This window comes from Pinus tabuliformis, chromosome 1_2 (genome assembly GCF_031772625.1).
Source record: "Pinus tabuliformis cultivar Carrire ecotype Pingquan chromosome 1_2, CPIR1, whole genome shotgun sequence".
In the NCBI taxonomy this organism is placed as follows: domain Eukaryota; kingdom Viridiplantae; phylum Streptophyta; class Pinopsida; order Pinales; family Pinaceae; genus Pinus; species Pinus tabuliformis.
In genome coordinates this window covers 742,549,416-742,555,741 of record NC_142298.1, presented here as the reverse complement: position 1 = coordinate 742,555,741, position 6,326 = coordinate 742,549,416, and the positions used below count along the sequence as shown (strand labels likewise).

Here is a 6,326-nt window from a genome sequence, read left to right as displayed (position 1 = left end):
AACATGAACTTTAATACCTAAAAAATATTATTTTATATTGCAAATTTCTCTAATTCAAAACTCACCCTAACAAGTTGGAGTTTAATATTGAACTGGCTCACATTTGTACTGGTCATTTAAGCAAGTTGATCTTAGTAGACGTTCAAGATAACTATTCATGTGAGTGCATGTTGTAGCAGTCGGGGCAGTCGGTTTGCACGCTCCCCGGCCGCGTTCGAGTCCTGTGGAGCAAGCTGATCTTAGTAGACGTCCAAGATAACTATTCATGTGAGTGCATGTTGTAGCAGTCGGGGCAGTCGGTTTGCACGCTCCCCGGCCGCGTTCGAGTCCTGTGGAGCTGCGCGATGCTGCAGCGTATTTGATCCCATGGCGTTTATTCCGGTGATGCTCGATATGATGGCTGTTTCAGCGTATGTATGTATGATATGACGGTTAGTCAGCTCGGTCTGACAATATAATGTAATTAAAAGAGGGCCCCATTCCGCTTCTCCTGGGAACTAGCCCCTCCCATTAAAAAAAAAACTATTCATTATTTATGTAAATGATGGGATAATTATTCATTATTTATTTATGTAATACGTGATGTTGAAGCGCCCTAATCGCCCAAGGGTATGGATTGCAATCACACACTTAGTAATCAAACAAAATAATTTGATTCCAATCCACTTAACAAGGGTGAAATAAATATTATTTAAATTAAATATATTATTTTTTATTTAAAAATGAAAAACTAATCAAATATTTTAAATACTTTTCATTTTATATTATCTGTTAAATAGTATAAAACGAAAAATATTCCCTTCAAATCAAATCTTGTCCATTCATTTATTAAAAATTTAAAATTCTTCAAATCTAATTTCAATATAGACCAAAGCATAAAATATTTACCATCATATTTCTACTTAAAATACTTAATATATTTTTCCTTATCCCTCTTTTATTAAATTTTCCACCATCTTCTTTCCATTTAAAAATGTTACTATCATATTTCTCGTTATCCCTCGTATATTAAATTATTTCGCCATTTTCTTTCTAATTAAAAGTTTAAAATTATTTCACCATTTTCTTTCCAAGTATTTTAATATATTTCTCCTTATCCCACTATATTAATTTTTTTCACCATTTTCTTTCCAATTAATAATTTAAAATTATTAATTAACCATTTTCTTTCTAATATTTCTACTTAAAATACTTAATATATTTTTTCTTATCCCTCCTTTATTAAATTTTCCACCATCTTCTTTCCATTTAAAAATGTTACTATCATATTTCTCGTTATCCCTCGTATATTAAATTATTTCGCCATTTTCTTTCTAATTAAAAGTTTAAAATTATTTCACCATTTTCTTTCCAAGTATTTTAATATATTTCTCCTTATCCCACTATATTAATTTTTTTCACCATTTTCTTTCCAATTAATAATTTAAAATTATTAATTAACCATTTTCTTTCTAATATTTCTACTTAAAATACTTAATATATTTTTCCTTATCCCTCCTTTATTAAATTTTCCACCATCTTCTTTCCATTTAAAAATGTTACTATCATATTTCTCGTTATCCCTCCTATATTAAATTATTTCGCCATTTTCTTTCTAATTAAAAGTTTAAAATTATTTCACCATTTTCTTTCCAAGTATTTTAATATATTTCTCCTTATCCCACTATATTAATTTTTTTCACCATTTTCTTTCCAATTAATAATTTAAAATTATTAATTAACCATTTTCTTTCTAATTGATAGTCAAAATTATTAATTAACCATTTTCTTTCTAATTGATAGTCAAAATTATTAATTAACCATTTTCTTTCTAATTAGTAAACCATTTTCTTTCTAATTGATAGTCAAAATTATTAATTAACCATTTTCTTTCTAATTAGTAAACCATTTTCTTTCTAATTAGTAGTTCAAAATTATTTCGGATTAATTTCTATATTCAAAACAAAGATTAATTCTATAATACAAATGCACCTCACATTTAAAATAATAATAATTTATATTATAATTTCAATAATAAATTATAAAATAATAATAATTTATATTATAAGTTGAAACCGTTACAACTACAAACCAAATATTTAAAATAATAATAAATTTCAAACAACTACCATCATAAACCAAAAACATAAATAATAAACATCAAACAATCCAAACTATTACGACCATAAACCAAATAAGTTAAAATATAAAATTAACCAAAAAATACTTATAATACAAAAACATAAATAATAAATATCAAACAAATCCAAACAATTACAACCATAAAACAAATAGGTTAAGGTTTAATAGGTTAAAATATTAGACTACTCACAAAAATTAATAAGGTTTAATAGGTTAAAATATTAGACTACTCACAAAAATTAATAAACTAAAAACATAACATCATAAAAATTAAGGAGTAAACTAAAAACATAACATCATAAAAATTAAGGAGTTTAGACTTTTGTGATCCATAACATTGTTTAAAATTAAGGAGTAAACTAAAAACATAACATCATAAAAATTAAGGAGTTTAGACTTTTGTGATCCATAACATTGTTTAAAATTAAGGAGTTTAGACTTTTGTGAATTAAGGAGTTGTTTAGACTTTTGTGATCCATAACATTGTTTAAAATTAAGGAGTTTAGACTTTTGTGAATTAAGGAGTTTAGGAGTTTAGACTTTTGTGAATTAAGGAGTTTAGACTTTTGTGATCCATAACATTGTTTAGATCATCTTTGGCAAAATCACATAACCAGTGTGATGCGTCGACAAAAGATTGGTTATGTGATTGGGGGACAAAAACGCGTCGACAAAAGATTGGTTATGTGATTTTGCCAAAGATTATCTAAACAATCATAGAACAATTTAATTTAGTAAACTAAAAACATAATGTTCAATTTATAGTTTTGAATTGTTAGGGCCCGAGCCAAAGGCGAGCCCACCAAAAATTCTCGGAGGCTTAGGCGTAGCCCAAGCCAACGAGGGGGGTTGGAAATAGTTTTCAACCAGCAATTGACGCGCCTCGGTTTTACCTCACTAGCTGCGTCATTGCCCCAAGCGCAAAGATACTTACAAAATGGTCATTACTGTCTTTTATAGTTCTTTATTTCTGTAATTGTACTTTCCTCATACGTGTGGGACTAATTTGATGGCTCCTCCAAATACAGGTACCGCAAAACCATAAGGAGGTGACGGTAAAGAACCTCCACCATATGTTTATTGCAGTATTATCCTGCTTGCTGGGTACGCAACACCATTGCAAGTTCAGCTAAGAGGAGGAGATTGTGGAAGGGACCATCGAGTATTAGCAACACATTTCTGCAATTTGGTCTCCAGGCCATACCCTTTTCCCTCAATATTGTTTTATGCTACCTACCAAACCCATCGACTCGGAGTTTAAGAGAAGCTCTGCATCTGTTTCATTGCTGGAGTAAGAATTGAAATAGATCCGGGCAGGACCATACCCTTCAGTAACAGAGGCCAGAATCTGCTCCGCTTGGTGGCCTCGTATCCAAAACAAAGAAATTTGGATCATATAGCAGAAATTAGGCCCTCCAGGGTTTTTTCATTTTTATGTGTTTTTATGTATAGCGAGTATGCACTCTTTTTGGGACAGTTTTGTAGGGTATTAGGGAGATTCCAATGTAAAATTGTAAGTGTAGAAAGCCCGTAGAAGCAAGAAAATTTGTTGTGGATATACTAGAATATCAAATCATTTGAAATTATTAAAGCATGTAAATGATTTTAGCTATGCAACTACATATTTTAATACAAATGTTATTCGTTTTATTAAAAAAATTAATATTGGTACTTAGGAATATTTCAATTTGTGTTTTAGGTAAATTCTCGTATCCACACCTAAAAGGTTGTGAGTTCCAATACTATGAGTTTGAATCCCCTCGATGTCATTACATTGTTACATCTCCATATATAGGAAAAAGTGATGAAGTTCTAATGACTTAGTAAGTTCCATTCCCATTGATGCTATCAAAAAAAAGGTTTAGAGTTCTAATCCCCTCAGTGCTTTATGTTTTACATCTCTATGTATGGACACTTCAGCGATACTCCACAGTGTTCCAGAAGAAGCTCTCAACATAAGGACCAAAAGATTCTAATAACTTGGATATTTTACCAAACACCTTGGTTGATGTTTTGGTTAACAATACATATTCTAATTCTTTCAATGCTACTGCATCATTACATCTTTATTGTTGATGTTGTTACATTGTTACAAATTATGAATAGAAAAAGTTGAGCTTAGGGGTTAAAATTGAGTTTGTCGTGCCCTATTAAGAGGCTCTCAACACATCCTAGAAGTTTTATTAAAAAACTGGCAATCCAAGAAAAATGAGTTTTTCGTTTTACATGTTCTTATAGAAATGTAAGGTGTATATTAAAATTTCATAAAAAGGGTTATTCTTCAAACTATTTGTCACATGTACATCTTTGATGAGTAACACATCTAGGGGTAACTTTGTTTACATCGTAATTTACCCTTGAGTTTTAAGTGACGGCTCTAGCTAGGGATGGAGTGATGCAAACTTCAAGAGTCGTTGTCCTAACTCTATGCATAGTAAATGCATTATACAGCTTGTAATTTTAATGTTGATGTTGAAAAGAATTAATGAATCAGGAATCAAATGAACTTGCACTCGCTCTACATTGATTCTATATTTTTTAGACAAAGACAACATAAATGTTTGAGCGAGATCTAGATATCACATTAAATTTGAATAGAAAATGGATAAATGTTCAACTTAATCTTATATGGCAATTTGTTTTTATTGTGAGGGTTTTATTTAACCCTTAATAATGTTATTGAATTTGTAACATATCATCTTGCATTAATATGCTCAAGCTAAGTGGTAGATATGACTCAGCATGTGCTAGAGGAAAGTAAAGTTAAATTACCTATCTATTTTCTAGAATATCATTTAATATGACCTATATATTTTCTTTAACCATCCATAGCATCACCAAAACTATGGCGACATTGTCATCATCAAGTCTCTAGACTACCTTCCAAGTTCTGGTCAACTTGTTTGTTCTTCATTGAAATAGTGAGTGGATTTGTACAATCTGTTTCATTGAGGTATTATTTGAATTCTTGCTATGCTTGATTTCGATGATTTGAATTATGTTAGTATTTTCCTTATTTTGAACCATCTATAGCATGCCCAAGAAATAGGGATCATCATCAGCGTAAATTCTCTATAATTGTGTAAGGCCCTTTGTTCTTAAATTGATTTTGTAATGCATTTTTCTTCTTCAAAGGTATTCTTTGAATTATTGTTGTACTTGACTTGAGCAATTTGAATTGTGCCCATACTCCATTCTAGATTTTTTATCATTATTTGTTGGAGGTTGATATCTAATAATGTGCCTTTGAATCCTTAGTTATTTATGTTATGTTTAAGTTCATGTGTTCAATAGTGAAGGGATACATATTTGTGGAGCATCTACTTCTCTTTTTGAGACTTATGAAATGAAATCTCTCTATGTGCTTGATTTGGAAAGCTTGTGGATCATCCAAATTTATAATTTTCTTTTTGCAAGTGTTTTTTTGTTTACTAGTTTCTATGTAACTTGTGGAACTAGCCTTTGGCCAAGAAACCAAGACCCATAAGCATCTAAGCCATCAAAATGAACTGAAAAATGCAATTAACCTAAACCACACCAATTCATAATATGATTAGATTTTTTTTATCTATAAAATTTCAAAACAACAACATAAAATTTCAAACCGACAACCTTCACCCAAAAAAATACGTAAACATAACACCGTAACACCCTTTGTCCATTATTCTACATCTCACGTGTTTTGCTCTACTATTATTACTTTAAAAAAACATAATGATGAAGTAACTTCTTTCTTCGAGCACTAAAAATATATATGTTTTTAGATTAATTCAATAATTCGATTCAAATTTGATGTTTTTAAGCACACTACAATAACAAATATTGTTAATTATTTTAATAATTAAGTGGAAAACATATTATAATGGTGTGCATTTCCTATGTAACAAATAAAAAAATTGGAAATGTTTTAAATTTTATAAAAGATCGTTAGAATTGCATTTATAATTTTTATCTTTTAATATGTTTTTTGTGAATGTTAAGGCGATATTTAGATTTATTGATTTTTATAATTTTTTATCATAAAATAAAATCATGAATAGATATTATTATGTTTAATTTTTTAAATTTGATTACTAGTTGAGATTGAGATGGATATTTTGTAATTATTAAAAAGTTTTAAGTGAAAGTTAAGAAAAACTTGTTTCTTCATGGGATGATCGAGTGGTTGGCATAATGGAATGTTCTTCCCTCTATCCAGTTCAAGG

General features: G+C 29.5%; 1 non-coding gene across 1 annotated transcript; it reads right to left on the bottom strand.

Annotated features, from left to right (window-relative positions):
* Window positions 1–2,901: 2,901 nt before the first annotated feature.
* Window positions 2,902–3,049, bottom strand: LOC149207899 (U4 spliceosomal RNA). Its single transcript, XR_016253149.1, has one exon. It is a non-coding gene; the product is annotated as a U4 spliceosomal RNA (small nuclear RNA).
* Window positions 3,050–6,326: the final 3,277 nt, after the last annotated feature.